General features: G+C 38.3%; 1 protein-coding gene across 6 annotated transcripts in view; it reads left to right on the plus strand.

Annotated features, from left to right (window-relative positions):
• The window catches only part of SGCD (sarcoglycan delta), a 1,117,349-nt gene that overhangs the window by 390,154 nt on the left and 710,581 nt on the right, over positions 1 to 16,614 (plus strand). For 3 of the 6 annotated variants that reach the window (XM_059888161.1, XM_059888159.1, XM_059888162.1), the window contains one exon: positions 1,650 to 1,753. The exons of the other annotated variants lie outside the window; for them this stretch is intronic. The gene's annotated coding sequence lies outside the window, so the exon portion shown is untranslated. The remainder of the gene's footprint in view (positions 1 to 1,649; positions 1,754 to 16,614) is intronic. 6 annotated transcript variants of the gene reach the window in all.

The following is a 16,614-nucleotide window of genomic DNA, read 5'->3' on the forward strand; positions in this document are numbered from 1 at the left end:
TATTTCATTCTCTCCCTTAATGGGAGGGGTTACATTTTAAAATGTTAAATGTTCTTCACAAAGCCTCATATATGAGAGGTACTCGGTATGCTTAGTAAGTATGCTTAAAATGAATAAATGAATGAGCAAATAAAGCTAAGACTGCTTTTTTTTTTTTTGTATAATACATCAGTCAAGATGCAAGATTTGGTTAAAAAAAAGTTGTACAGCTGACTATCTACTTGTAAAAAAACTTGGGGACCACAACAACAAGTAATTTTTATTTCAATTTCCTCTGAATGTTATGGAATTTCTAGGTTAAATGATTGTTGATAGCTGTGATTGGGGTTGAATATGCATTCAGCCCAGAAATAGCCCCTGAACAGTGGTTTATAATTTTTTTAAATTAAATCAGTTGATTTTCTTATAGCTTAACATTTTTTTCTGTTAAAAAAATGAGTATAAGATAATGTAGCAAATAGCACATATGTTCTCTAGTCATTGAGATCTGAATTAAAATCTGACTCCTTGAATTACTAGCTATATGACCTAAGACAAGTTCTTTATCTTCTCATATCTGTTTTTTTCCTGTATAAAATAATAGTAATCACACTTTTTAGCTCATAGCATTATCACAATGGTTAAATTAAAAAACTTAATGCTCTGTCTTAATTAGTATGGACAATTCTGCCTAATATATAGGAATTCTTCAACAAACAATTGCTATGATGATAATGATGGTGAGCTCTACAATCAGAATATCATTTTTATTTTCTTAAGAAGGCAGTGATACTAGATAAGTCATTAAAATGTGTGTATCACATATTATGAGATATGAGAAAGTTAGGAAGAATTTTTTTTCCTTGAAAGAGATTTAATATTTCATCTGAATCACTAGATAAAAATTTAATAATCCTCCTTCCCAAGGAAGAGAATAAAGCATGATGCTGTCCCAAACCTACTGTTGCTTGTCAGAGAAAAATCATCATTGTTAATGCTACCCGTTAGGAGGACGTACGACTCAGCACAAAAATCACAAACCATGTAGACTGCTTGTTTAATGCACTATCAGTGTGAATGCTGGAGGAAATTCAGGGGGAAAGTATGAAAAAAAAATTATACATTTTGCATTTAGCTTTTAGGCTTTTCTGATCTTTTCACACCACAATTTAAGAATTAATTTATTAAGGTCAACATTTTCAACCTCATTGTCTGATTTGAATTTGAATACAAGCAGATTCTTCATTAGTATTGTTTGATTTATTTAATATTGGTCAAACAAAGCTGTATTCAACTGATTATAAAACAAAAATAAATGCAAGTCCTATCTAATGGACTAATAATATAAACAAGTTTGGGGATTAAGCAACAAAGTATGGAGTCAAATAAGCAATTACCACTGCCTTGGAACCCAAGGCAACAATCGAATCGTTCTTTTCCAGTGATCAGGAAACTATAGATTAATGGAATGGGATAACCACTGATAAATATAAATACACAGGTACACACACACACCTGCATGTATATAGATACATGCAGACATTCTTATAGTTATCTTGCCATTCATTCAACAGACATGTATTGAGCCTGTTTCTATGGCAGGCATTGGAGATACTGCAGTAACTTAACCAGACCTGGTCCTTATGCTCACTTTCTCATTTGCCCTCCAGCACAGGAAGATGATTACTGTCAGGAGAATGAAGTCCAGGGTTCCATAGGCATATAAGGCTGCCAATTCAATTATCTTCTCTCAGAAATGGAATTTAGAAGCCAGGTAAGAAATAATAAATAAGCAGCGGAAATAGAGGAAAAGTCAAACAATGATCAGTGAGCTAAAAATAAGACAAGCAGTAGATTGTTTCTCTTTTCTGTCCAGTGTCCATCTTTCATTCCAGATCTGCTGGCTAGGGCTCTGGTTCTACATACACAGAAAAAAAAAAATCTCATTCCCACAATCTTTTGTTCATACCGTTTCCCTACGTGAAAAGTTATACTCTCTTTTCTTTCTTTCTCCAAATCCTGTCCATTCATTAAGAAGCCACTCTGCCTCCAAGAAACCTGTATTAAGCACTCCATCCCTCATAGACCTCTTTCTCTGACTTCCCAATTCCCCACAACTGAATAGACCACATCACACATTTTAGCATTTAATTACTAGTTAATGTAACCAGTGCTTAGTCACCTTACACCTTGTGTCTTTAGTTTTTCATCCATTCAACTATAATATGCACTAGGTCCTGTGCTGAGATTGGGTCGAAGGTTTGGGGAGGATGCATAGGGAAAGGAAAATAGCGATCAGCTGAAGAACCTCCTTTCAAGGAGCTTTCTATGGATTAGGAGTACTGTGTCATATATGCACAATACTGTAGGTTGAGTTGTGTTCCTCCACATATTGGGAAGAATGTTGAAATAAATCCTAACGATCAGTTTCAAAGAATGTGACCGTATTTATAAATGTGGTTTTTGCAGGTGTAATCAAGTTAAGATGAGGTGGGTCCTAATGCAATATGAATGGTGGACTTATAGGAAGAGGAGAATGGACACAGAATGCCAGGGGGAATGCCATTTGATTACTAAGGCTGAGCTTGAAGTGGTGTGTCTATGAGTCAAGGAACCCTGATTGCTGGAAACACCAGACATTGAGAGAAAAGGCAAGGCCCAGATAACAACTTAATTTCAGACTTCTAGTTCCCAGAATTGTGAGAGAAAACAGTTCTATTGTTGTCAGTTTCCCAGTTTGTGATACTTTGTTATGATAGCTCTCCATTCAGTTCAATTGCTCAGTTGTGTCCGACTCTTTGTGACCACATGGACTGCAGCACACCAGGCGTCTCTGTCCATCACCAACTCCAAGCTAATATATCATGAGTCCAAATAAGGAAGGAGAAAAGATTGGAAATGAGGAATGATTGGGCCGGTTGAATGCTTCAGATGTCCTGAGGAGAAAACAATCATCTCTATAGGGGATTGGTTGTATACTGGGGGAAGTTTTATGGATGGGTACTGGGTCTTAAGGTTTACCAGGGTTTGAACATCTAAGATGGGATGAAAGAAGAAATTACATTACACTTTTAGGAATTAGCATGAGTAAAGGTGTAGACACATAGGAATAGAATCATAACATGCATTGTGTCCAGGGAGAATTAGGTGCTTTAGTTTTCTAGAGCATTTTGTGAGGGCAAAAAGTCGCTGAAGATGAGCTTGGAGAAGTAGACTGGGGCAAGATCATAGTGGGAAAACCTTCAACAAGAGGGGAAGAAAATCTGTCACCATTTACTCAATAGGTACAGAGATTTGGAGAGTAGAGAGAGACACAAGTATGTGTCCTTTGGGAAACTGATCTGATGGTATTGTATCCAGCAAAGACTCTGTAACACAGTTACTAGGTTCCATCCTTGTGGATTCAGATTTAGTAACTCTTTGGTGGAGCCCAAGAATTTGCATTTCTAATAAACTCTCAGGTGGTACTAACACTACGAAACTGGGAGCATCCATTGAGGCCCCCTGGTGTAGATAGATGGGAATTTGGAAAGACATGAAGCCCTTGGACTGCAAGGAGATCCAACCAGTCCATTCTGAAGGAGATCAGTCCTGGGTGTTCTTTTGGAAGGAATGGTGCTAAAGTTGAAACTCCAGTACTTTGGCCACCTCATGAGAAGAGTTGACTCATTGGAAAAGACTCTGATGCTGGGAGTGATTGGGGGCAGGAGGAAAAGGGAACGATAGAGGATGAGATGTCTGGATGGCATCACTGACTCGATGGACTTGAGTTTGAGTGAACTCCGGGAGTTGGTGATGGACAGGGAGGCCTGGCGTGCTGCGATTCACGGGGTCGCAAAGAGTTGAACACGACTGAGCGACTGAACTGAACTGAACTGAACTGAAGCCAAGAAACCCTTTGGAGTGTAATGTAATGAAAAGATAAAAGATAAACCAGAGCTGAGGGAGTGGTGGTGGGCATGAAGATGAGGTAAGTAATTCCCACCAGGTTGGTCTTGGCTCATCACATGTAAAGATTCAGGGAGAGAGTGGCATTAGTTATTCTACATCTTTGACTCTGGGAGATTATTGTAATGCTTTTTGTTTCTTGTGTGTTAGTCACCAAACTAAAAATTGTCTGAGGATAATGACTGTCATTTGGCAGGTTTGTTAAAAAAAAAACACTTTGTATTTAGTATAGTAATAACTTTTACTGAATGTATAATATATGCCAGGCACTTTGCATAGATTACTTATTTTAAACTTCAGTGCCAGTCTATGAGTTGGGTATTACTTTTTGTTTTATACAAGAGGAAAGTGGAGCTAAGAGAGGTTGAGTAACTTACCTGAGGTCACACAGTAGCTAGGGGTTAACCAGGATTTGAACCAGGCTGTCTGATTTCAGAGCTCATGTCCTAATTCTTATATGACAGCCCTTCACTAGTGTAGATCTAGGATCTAATAGATGCTAGATCATTATACCAATTTACCTTATATGACAACAACATAATCATAAAGGAAAATTAGATGATAGGAAACAATTACAAAAAAATAAATAAACTCATCCATAAATCCACTATACAGTGATAAGCACTGCTAGCATGTATGCTCGAATCTTTTCATGTTTCTCTCTAAGTCTGCACATTTATACATATTTGGATTACACTATACTGCTTATGTGATTTTATAACTCTTTAAAAAATTAACAATACCATCAGCAATTTTTTTGTCAATAGATATACTCATATAACATCAATGTTAGTTGTAATTTATTTTCTGTTTTATGAGTATGCCATAATATATTGAACTGTTCTTCTCTAGTTGGGCATCTAGAAATGTGCCTGGATACTGAGAATTATCTTAAATGGCAAGCCACTCCAGTATTCTTGCCTGGGAAATCCCATGGACAGAGGAGCCTGGCAGGTTACAGTCCATAGGGTCACAAAGAGTTGGATGTGACTTAGCAACTAAACAAACAGATAGTCTGAGAATTATCTGATCTGTGGATGTATTATTAACCTGAAGTATAGACCTTGAAGCAGAGAACTCTGAATTTTATTGGAAAGGATAAAATTCATGTAGTTAAATTCTCCCATTTAATAGATGAGAAAGCCAAGGTCCAGGTAGGTAAAGTAGATGTATTATATTCACAATTATAAACTAGGACTATTATCTTCTCATCCATCTATTCATTTATCCCTTCATCCCTCCATCCCTCCCTCCATCCATCCATCTGTCCATCAAGTATTAGTGAGTGCTTATTTATGTAGGATACTGTTCTGTGTACAGCAGTGACCAAAACAAATCAAAGACCCTTCCATCATTGGAGCAAACATGATGGAGGAATTCATAACCTGGTCTCTTTTACTGCCCCACATTGCCAGTTTTCTAGATCACTTGTTTTTGTGTCATCCTATCAAAGATGCCAGCCAAGTAGAACTGCTCGATGCAAGACACAATCCTTTCCTCACTGAGTTTACACCAAGGGAAAACTGTGTCTTTCTAAGCAAAACAAACAGGTGTAGTCTGCTCAAACCCCCTGCAGGGGCATTTTGCTCCACTGTCCAGAGGTATTTAGGTATGCCCTGTCAATTTTTAACGGTCCTCTTCTCCTACCCTACTCCTTACACTTGAAGAAACACAATTTGTTTCCCACAAAAGACTGCAGTCAAGCTGAAAAATGCTTTCCTTTGTTTGTTCCTGAGCCACGCACAGCTGAAAGGTGGGGATAGCAGAGGATAGGCAGCTATTTCTTTTTCATGCATTTCCAGTAGGAATAGAGTTGCATTCAGCATCCAGACCCAAAGGATTTGCTCTGAAATCTTTTGTTTCTTATAATGATGACTATTCCTCCACCAAACCTTTTGGAAGCATTTCATCAATTAGTGCAAGTCTAGATTTGTACTCTCAAATATAAGTCTCAGAAGGTATTCCACTGACTCAGAAATGGAATAAAGTCCTGTGATTGGGAATCACAACAACTGGGCTGCAGATTCCTACTTCACCATGTACCGGCATGGGCATATTAACTTCTGTAAAGCTCAGTTTTTTCATCTGTCAAAGAGAGCTAATCACTCATTGTTCAGATAACCCTACACTTCTTTGTAATAGTGCTTACTATATTTAAGTATGTCTTCTGTCACTTTGCTTTGGGACCAACTCTCCCCTTATGCCCAGAACTGAGAGAGTATTCAGAGGAGGCAGATCTTTCAGTCTGAAAACCAGGAATGTTCCAGGCAAATTGGGATGAGTTGGCTACCCTCAGTTATGCAATAAACATTAAGAGACTGTTTAACATATGTCTTCTCTGCTAGACTGCATGCTAGGTAGGTATCTTGTCTGTCTTGTTCTAAGCATAGTGGCTGGATAAATTGCAAGCGTTGATAAATATTTGTTGAGTAAATATGTCATAGTGAAAAGTGAAAGTGTGAGTTGTTCAGTTGGGTCTGACTCTTTGTGACTCCATGGACTGTAGCCCACCAGGCTCCTCTGTTCTTGGAATTCTCCAGGCAAGAATACTGGAGTGGGTTGCCATGCCCTTCTTCAGTGGATCTTCCCAACCCAGGGATCAAACCCAGGTCTCGTGTATTGCAGGCAGATTCTTTACCATCTGAGCTACCAGGGAAGCCCTCAGATATATTACAGTTCAGTTCAGTCGCTCAGTTGTGTCTGACTCTTTGCGACCCCATGAACTGTAGCAAGCCAGGCCTCCCTGTCCATTTCCAACTCATGGAGTTTACTCAGATTCATGTCCATTGTGTCAATGATGCCATCCAACCATCTCATTCTTCTTATTGTCCCCTTCTCCTCCTGCCTTCAGTCTTTCCCAGCATCAGGGTCTTTTCAAATGAGTCAGTTCCTCGCATCAGGTGGCCAAAGTAGTGGAGTTTTACCTTCACCATCAGTCCTTCCAATGAATATTTAGGACTGATTTCCTTTAGGATGGACTGATTGGATCTTCTTGCAGTCCAAGGGACTCTAAAGAGTCTTCTCCAACACCACAGTCCAAAAGCATCAATTTTTCAGTGCTCAACTTTTTTTATAGTCCAACTCTCCCTCCATACATGACTACTGGAAAAACCAAAGCTTTGACTAGACAGACATTTGTTGGCAAAGTAATGTTTCTGCTTTTTAATGTGTTGTCTATGTTGGTCATAGCTTTTATTCCCAAGGAGTAAGTGTCTTTTAATTTCATGGCTGCAATCACCATCTGCAGTAACTTTGGAGACCCTAAAAATACAATCTGTCACTGTTTCCACTGTTTCTCCATCTATTTGCCATGAAGAGATGGGACCAGATGCCATGATCTTAGTTTTCTGAATGTTGAGTTTTAAGCCAACAGTTTCACTCTCCTTTCACTTACATCAAGAGGATCATGAGTTCTTCACTTTCTGCCATAAGGGTGGTGTCATCTACATATCTGAGGTTATTGATATTTCTCCCTGCAATCTTGATTCCAGCTTGTGCTTCTTCTAGCCCAGCATTTCTTGTGGTGTACTCTGCATATAAGTTAAATAAGCAGGGAGACAGTATATAGCCTTGACATACTCCTTTCCCTATTTGGAACTAGGCTGTTGTTCTCTGTCCAGTTCTAACTGTTGCTCCCTGACCTGCATACAGATTTCTCAAGAGGCATGTGAAGTGATCTGATATTTCCATCTCTTTAAGAATTTTCCAGAGTTGGTTGTGGTCCACACAGTCAAAGGCTTTGGCATAGTCAATAAAGCAGAAGTAGTCTGAAATGCAGTACTTGGATACAATCTCAAAAATGGCAGAATGATCTTTCTTCGTTTCCAAGGCAAACCATTCAATATCACAGTAATCCAAGTCTATGCCCAAACCAGTAATGATGAAGAAGTTGAATGATTCTATGAAGACCTACAAGACCTTCTAGAACTAACACCCAAAAAAGATGTCCTTTTCATTTTAGGGGCAAAGGCTAATAGAATTTTGCCAAGAGAATGCACTGGTCATAGCAAACACCATCTTCCAAAAACACCAGAGAAGACTCTACACATGGACATCACCAGATGGTTAATACTGAAATCAGATTTATTATATTCTTTGCAGCCAAATATGGAGTTCTATGCAGTCAGCAAAAACAAGACTGGGAGCTGACTGTGGCTCAGACCATGAGCTCGTTATTGCCAAATTCAGACTTAAATTGAAAAAAGTAGGGAAAACCACTGGCCATTCAGGTATAACCTAAATCAAATCCCTTACGATTATACAGTGGAAGTGACAAATAGATTCAAGGGATTAGATCTGATACGCAGACTGCCTGAAGAACTATGTACAGAGGTTTGTCACATTGTACAGGAGGCAGAGATCAAGACCATCCCCAAGGAAAAGAAATGGAAAAGGGCAAAATGGTTGTCTGAAGAGGCCTTACAAATAGCTGTGAATAAAAGAGAAATGAAAGGCAAAGGAGAAAAGGAATGATATACCCATTTAAATGCAGAGTTCCAAAGACTAACAAGGAGAGGTAAGAAAGCCTTCCTCAGTGATCAACTGAAAGAAATAGAGGCTGGCTAATGGCTTGTCAATTTTAATCATCTTCTCAGATAAATCAAGTTGACAAGCCATTAGCCAGACTCATCAAGAAACAAATGGAGAAAAATCAAATCAACAAAATTAGAAATGAAAATGGAGAAGTCACAACAGACAACACAGAAATACAAAGCATCATAAGAGACTACTATCAGCAACTATATGCCAATAAAATGGACAACTTGGAGGAAATGAACAAATTCTTAGAAAAGTACAACTTTCCAAAACTGAACCAGGAAGAAATAGAAGGTCTTAACAGACCCATAACAAGCATGGAAATCAAAACTGTAATCAGAAATCTTCCAGCAAACAAAAGCCCAGGACCAGGCGGCTTCACAGCTGAATTCTACCAAAAATTTAGAGAAGAGCTAAAACCTATCCTACTCAAACTCTTCCAGAAGATTGCAGAAGAAGGTGAACTTCCAAACTCATACTATGAGGCCACCATCACCCTAATACCAAAACCTGACAAAGATGCCACAAAAAGAGAAAACTACAGGCGAATATCACTGATGAACATAGATGCAAAAATCCTTAAAATTCTAGTGAATAGAATCCAACAGCATACTAAAAAGATCGTACATCATGACTAAGTGGGCTTTATCCCAGGAATGCAAGAATTCTTTAATATCCACAAATCAAGCAATGTAATACACCACATTAACAAATTGAAAGATAAAAAAACATATGATTTTCTCAATAAATGCAGAGAAAGCCTTTGACAATCATTTATGATAAAAACCCTCCAGAAAGCAGGCATAGAAGGAACATACCTCAACATAATAAAAGCTATATATGACAAACCCACAGCAAACATTATCCTCAATGGTGAAAAATTGAAAGCATTCCCCCTAAAATTAGGAACAAGGCAAGGGTGCACACTCTTACCACTACTATTCAACATAGTTTTGGAAGTTTTGGGCACAGCAATCAGAGCTGCTACTGCTAAGTCACCTCAGTCGTGTCCGGCTCTGTGCAACTCCATAGACGGCAGCCCACCAGGCTCCCCCATCCCTAGGATTCTCCAGGCAAGAACACTGGAGTGGGTTGCCATTTCCTTCTCCAATGCATGAAAGTGAAAAGTGAAAGTGAAGTCGCTCAGTCGTGTCTGACTCTTAGCGACCCCATGGACTGCAGCCCACCAGCCTCCTCCGTCCATGGGATTTTCCAGCCAAGAGTACTGGAGTGGGGTGCCGTTGCCTTCTCCACAATCAGAGCAGAAAATGAAATAATAGGAATCCAGATTAGAAAAGAAGTAAAATTCTCACTGTTTGCAGATGATATGATTCTCTGCATAGAAAACCCTAAAGCCTCTACCAGAAAATTACTAGAGCTAATCAATGAGTTTAGTAAAGTTGTAGGATATAATATTCACACACAGAAATCCCTTGCATTCCTATATACTAACAATGAGAAAACAGAGAAATTAAGGCAACAATTCCATTCACCATTACAAGGAAAAGAATAAAATACTTAGGAATATATCTACCTAAAGAAATAAAAGACCTATATATAGAAAACTATAAAACACTGGTGAAAGAAATCAAAGAAGACAGAAATAGATGGAGAAATATACCATGTTCATGGATTGGAAGACTTAATATAGTGAAAATGGGTATTCTACCCAAAGCAATTTATAGATTCAGTGTAATCCCTATCAAGCTACCAATGATATTTTTCACAGAACTAGAACAAATAATTTCACAATTTGTATGGAAACACAAAAAAACCATGAATAGCCAAAGCAATCTAGAGAAAGAAGAATGAAAGTGAAGGAATCAACCTGCCTGACTTCAGGCTCTACTACAAAGCTACAGTCATCAAGACAGTATGGTACTGGCATCAAGACAGTATGGTACTGGCACCAAGACAGAAATATAGATCAAAGGAACAAAATAGAAAGCCCAGAGATAAATTCACACACTTATGGACACCTTATCTTTGACAAAGGAGGCAAGAATATACAATGGAGAAAAGACAATCTCTTTAACAAGTGATGCTGGGAAAACTGGTCAACCACTTGTAAAAGAATGAAACTAGAACACTTTCTAACACCATACACAAAAATAAACTCATGGATTAAAGATCTAAACGTAAGACGAGAAAGTATAAAACTCCAAGAGGAAAACATAGGCAAAACACTCTCCAACATGAATCACAGCAGGATCCTCTATGACCCACCTCCCAGAGCAATGGAAATAAAAGCAAAAATAAACAAATGGGACCTAGTTAAACTTAAAAGCTTTTTCACAACGAAGGAAACTATAAGCAAAGTGAAAAGACAGCCTTCAGAATGGGAGAAAATAATAGAAAACAAAGCAACTGACAAATAATTAATCTCAAAAATATACAAGCAACTCCTGCAGCTCAATTCCAGAAAAATAAATGACCCAATCAAAAAATGTGCCAAAAAACTAAACAGACATTTCTCCAAAGAAGACATACAGATGGCTAACAAATACATGAAAAGATGCTCAATATCACTCATTATCAGAGAAATGCAAATCAAAACCACTATGAGGTACCATTTCACGCCAGTCAGAATGGCTACGATCCAAAAGTCTACAAGCAATAAATGCTGGAGAGGGTGTGGAGAAAAGGGAACCCTCTTACACTATTGGTGGGAATGCAAACTAGTACAGCCTCTATGGAGAACAGTGTGGAGATTCCTTAAAAAACTGGAAATAGAACTGCCTTATGATCCAGCAATCCCACTGCTGGGCATACACACTGAGGAAACCAGAAGGGAAAGAGACACGTGTACCCCAATGTTCATGCCAGCACTGTTTATAATAGCCAGGATGTGGATGCAACCTGGATGTCCATCAGCAGATGAATGGATAAGAAAGCTGTGGTACATATACATGATGGAATATTCCTCAGCCATTAAAAAGAATACATTTGAATCAGTTCTAATGAGGTGGATGGAACTAGAGCCTATTATACAGAGTAAAGTAAGTTAGAAAGAAAAACACCAATACAGTAAACTAACACATATATATGGAATTTAGAAAGATAGTAACGATAACCCTATGTGCGAGACAACAAAAGAGACACAGATGTATAGAACAGTCTTTAGGACTCTGTGGGAGAAGGCAAGGGTGGGATGATTTGAGAGAATAGCATTGAAATGTGTATATTATCATATGTGAAACAGATTGCCAGTCCAGGTCCAATGCATGAGACAGGGTGCTCAGGCCCGGTGCACTGAGATGACCCAGAGGGATGGTATGGGGAGAGAGCTGGGAGGGGGGTTCAGGATGGGGAACACATGTACACCCATGGCTGATTCATGTCAATGTATGGCAAAAACCACTACAATATTGTAAAGTAATTAGCCTCCAAAAAAATAAATAATTTTTTTTAAAAAAGAAAGAAACAGAGGAAAACAATAGAATGGGAAAGAATAGACATCTCTTCAAAAAAATTAGAGATAACAAGGGAACATTTCATGCAAAGATGGGCACAATAAAGGACAGAAATGTTATGGACTTAACAGAAGCACAAGATATTAAGAAAGATGTGGCAAGGATACACAGAAGAACTGTACAAAAAAGATCTTCACAACCCAGATAATCACGATGGTGTGCTCACTCACCTAGAGCCAGACATCCTGGAATGTGAAGTCAAGTGGGCCTTAGGAAGCACCACTAGGAACAAAGCTAGTGGAGGTGATGGAATTCCAGTTGAGCTATTTCAAATCCTGGAAGATGATGCTGTGAAAGTGCTGCACTCAATTTGCCAGCAAATTTGGAAAAGTCAGCAGTGGCCACAGGACTGGAAAAGGTCAGTTTTCATCCCAGTCACAAAGAAAGGCAATGCCAAAGAATGCTTAAACTACTGCACAATTGCACTCATCTCACATGCTAGTAAAGTAGTGCTCAAAATTCTCCAAGTCAGGCTTCAACAGTACGTGAACCGAGAACTTCCAGATGTTCAAGCTGGATTTAGAAAAGGCAGAGGAACTAGAGATCAAATTGCCAGCATCCAAAGCAGGAGAGTTCCAGAAAAAACACCTACTTCTGCTTTATTGACTATGCCAAATATATCAGAGGGTGCAGTGAAAATAAAATTAGTTAAAGTGTCTAGCTCAGCGCCTAGCATATCATAACTGCTTAGTAAGTGTAAGCACGTTTTGTTATTTTTTTCTGTGAATACTTCTTAGTCTCATGTATTTTGTTGACAATTTTTATTTTTAATAACTGTCTTTTACATTTTTGCAGTGTAAATTTCATAAGGTAATTAGGAGGACTTAATGGATATCACTAAATAACCATTCTGTATTTTTATTTTATTTTATTTTATTTATTTTATTTTATTTTTAAACTTTACATAATTGCATTAGTTTTGCCAAATATCAAATTGAGATATTTCAAAGGAATATCATCTAAGGTGTTTTTTATACTTTTCTTTGTTTGCTTTCCAACTTTGAAATGCTAATATCATGAGTCTCTTTTGTCTCTTGCATCTTTTAATTTAGAATTCTATTCTACCATCTATCAGTACAACTTCTACCTGCTACCAAAACTTTTAACAAAGTGGTTAAATCAGGTGAGTTTAAATGCCAGAAGAGTAGAATGAAGTGCCTATTTTGGTGGTTCTGCAAGACTTGAATGGTAATGCAGTTTGCCTCTCTAGAAACCAGTAGTGTAGATTGTAAAATAAGTATTTCCTATTGTTAGCTGACATTATGGTTATTAAATTATAACACAGATACATAATTATAAATTTTGTTCAAGTGTTATGAAGGGAAAGCACAGGGAATCATGAAAGCATCTGAAGGAGGACCTGATCTAGTCTGGAAGGTGAATGATGACTTTCCTAAGGAAAACAATAGAGAGATGGGGAGGAGAGTTAAGTAGACAGAAGGAGCATTGTGTGCAGTGGCCCTGAGTCAGAGCAGAGCACCATGTGTTCAAGGAAAAAAGAGCAAGTGTGATGGAACTTTTAAAGAAGTAGAAATGCAGTTATTTTCTCTTCCATAGTGAGTCGCTCAGTCATATCTGACTCTTTGTGACCCCATGGACTGTAGCCTACCAGGCTTCTCAGTCTATGGGATTTTCCAGGCAAGAGTACTGGAGTGGATTGCCATTTCCTTCTCCAGGGGATCTTCCTGACCCAGGGATCAAACCCAGATCTCTTGCATTGTAGGCAGACGCTTTACCCTCTGAGCCACCAGGGAAGCCAAAACCCAGCATTTCTACAGGCCTTTGAGTTCACCTTATAACATCTGCAGAGTTCTCAGATCCTAATTTCTTAACTCCAAAATCAGGCAATTCTACCCATCAAATTTATCTAAAATGAAAGTTGTGTATACAAACTGACTTAGAGACTTATCTTAAGGCACAAAGAAATATTGCTTTTGTTGTGTTCCAATTTTACAGATTCCATCCAAAGATTAACCAGCACATTGATAGGTGTGATTTAAATCCAGGGAGACTGTTCTTTCTTCAAGAGAAAACATAATTAGGAACGAGTCATTGTCTTTTTAAAGAGTAAACTGTGAGGTCTAGAAAATTTGCAGACACAGGTCTTGCATGTGCTAATTCCCTGCCAATGTAGATAGACGAGGCTACCTTGAAAGAGGTTCCCTGTGAGGTTTTAGAGACCAGAGAGAAAACTCTTCTACAGAACATAATACTTATCTTGTCATTGTAGACATGTTGCATCTGTGGTAGCTTCAGGGTCCAGAGAGAAGGGAAAACACATAAGAAATGAAGAGAATAAATAATATTTAAGAAAGGTTGAAGATTAATGAGGCTCCTAAAAATAAAACTAGATAGGACACAGGACTTTGTGTGACTGTCTGTCTTAAGTTTCTTTCAGGTCTAATGTGCCGATTATGCTGGACCTGGAGGAATGACAAAAAGGGTATAGACCAGGGAAAAAGGACTTCCTTTTATAAAATCCCAAGCTGGAGCAGAAGACAAAATCATGTGGCCAAAGAGAGAGTATTCTACTCCCAAATCGACAATCTCAGTTTATCCATGGGAAAACTGGGGGAGAGATGATCTACAAAATTACCTAGCCATTGCTTTTCAAAGGTGTCAAGGGCAGGAAACGCAAAGGAAGGTGGAAAAACTGTCATAGATTGGGGAAGACTAAGGATATATGACAATTAAATGCAATGAGGTGGCCTGAGTTGAGTCTTGGTACAGAACAATGTGTTAATGGAAAAAACCAATGAAATCTAAAGTTTGCAGTGTAAAGTTTTATAGCCATGCTGATTTGTCTGTTTTTATAAATATACCATGGTTCTGTAAGATGCTCGTGTTAAGTGAAGCAGGGTGAAGTACACCTAGGAATTCTGTATTTACAATTTTTCTGCTTGTCTAATATCATTTCAAAATGAAAAGTTAAAAAATGAGGCCACATATACACAAATACCATATGGTTACGGTTTCAATTTACAGATAAGGAAACTGAACTTGAGAAAGGTAACATGACCACCCAGAGTCTTACTCTGTTCCTTACTTTGTTAGGCTTGGAGAACATAGAGGCAAGAAATATTTCCACCTTGAGGAGTCTTTTCTCTGTGTTGGTACAAAAGGCTTAGACAGTCCTAAAAAGAGCTCTTTCCGTCCACTATACTCCATATGGAGACTGTTTTAGTCTTTTTTCTATCTGTTTTCACAAATCTGTAAAATGGCACATATGAGGTCAGAAGTTAAATCCTTAGTATGGGTTATAATTCTGCAAGACTTGGCCTCTGATCCACTCTCCAGGCTTACCTTCTCTCTACAGTTCATTCATCCTGTTCTTCCCACAAACACATCATGCACTTTTCTGCCACAGGAACTGTTTATCTGCCCAGGGAGTGGCACCCTTGCCCCCATACACACACGGTACTGGAAGTCCATCTTTAGATCGTACGTAGCCTTCCATTTAGGTCTGTGCCACCGCTTGTGAACCAATTAGTCCATCTTTTTTTTTTTTTTAACCCTGGTGGTATTTTGTACCTCTCTAGGGAAACAATCAGCACACACTTAGCCTCGCCTGTTCATTGTTTCCCTCCACAACACACTATTAATATACACATTTGTAACTGATAGAATTTATTGCCCATTAAAAAAAAAAAAACTCTCAAATACTATTTGTTATTTTTAATACTGTAGCGCTGATCCCTACCTACCCCTCTGCAGCCTAGTGCCCAAAGTAGATGCATTACACCCACACTGATAAGGTGAATGGGGTATTTCTTGGGGGAGAGTCAACATTTAAACTACCTATTGAATACATAGGTCATGAGATGAAAGCTAGACAATTGAAGCATTTCTCTAAAAACCAACTGAAGAGTTAAGAGAAAAAAAAAAAAAACAGTTGGAAATCTAACTTAACTAGTTTAAAATAATTGTATGTTTTCTCCTAATTTTAGCCTTTACATCTTGCAGGGTGTTCACTAAACCTTCTTTTTCTATAGAGAAAGTTGTCTTCCTTTTCTGTTTCACAGTAATGAAAGAAAGAGAAGTAACAGCGCAGGAGATACATTTGCAGAAAAGCTTCAGTAGCCTCTTGTCATGACTTCTGTATAAAAGAAAAAAAAAAAATTCCTCTAAAGTACTTTAGAAATGAAAGAGATTGTTGTACAGTCCCTTCAGATTCTTCTGAATGGTGCATTCTGAAGATAAGTTACAGTGAATGTCAAACCATTTATAGGAGCAGCAGGCTCCAGGCAAGGGTTTGTGTGTGCAAGAGAGTAGCAAAGAGCTAGAAGATGACTGAGTTAGGAGACTACTATCATCCAGGCTCCTGATGTGGGTTTCCACCTGCCAGTGGCAAGAGCATGAAGTGATAGAGATATGCCCTGTGTATAAATCTTTTTTCCCTCCTCCTCCTCCTCTTTTTGATCATCATCTTCTTCATTATTATCATATTCATTATCTTCATCATTTGTGTTTCATCACTTGCAGAGACTTTTTTATTGACCATGCTGTTAATTAGAGGATTTTATTAGTGCTATAACCACTGTGCTATACCAGTGGGGGATTTACTGAAAAGCTAATGTGTCTTAAGCCTTAGTCCCCTGGCTTGCAAGAACCCCTTCCAAGAACATCCATTTGATTTTGTGTTTATAATTTTGTTTTGTTTTTAAAAGCATACTCCCAA

The sequence above is a fragment of the Bos taurus genome, chromosome 7 (genome assembly GCF_002263795.3).
Source record: "Bos taurus isolate L1 Dominette 01449 registration number 42190680 breed Hereford chromosome 7, ARS-UCD2.0, whole genome shotgun sequence".
Classification (NCBI taxonomy): Eukaryota; Metazoa; Chordata; class Mammalia; order Artiodactyla; family Bovidae; genus Bos; species Bos taurus.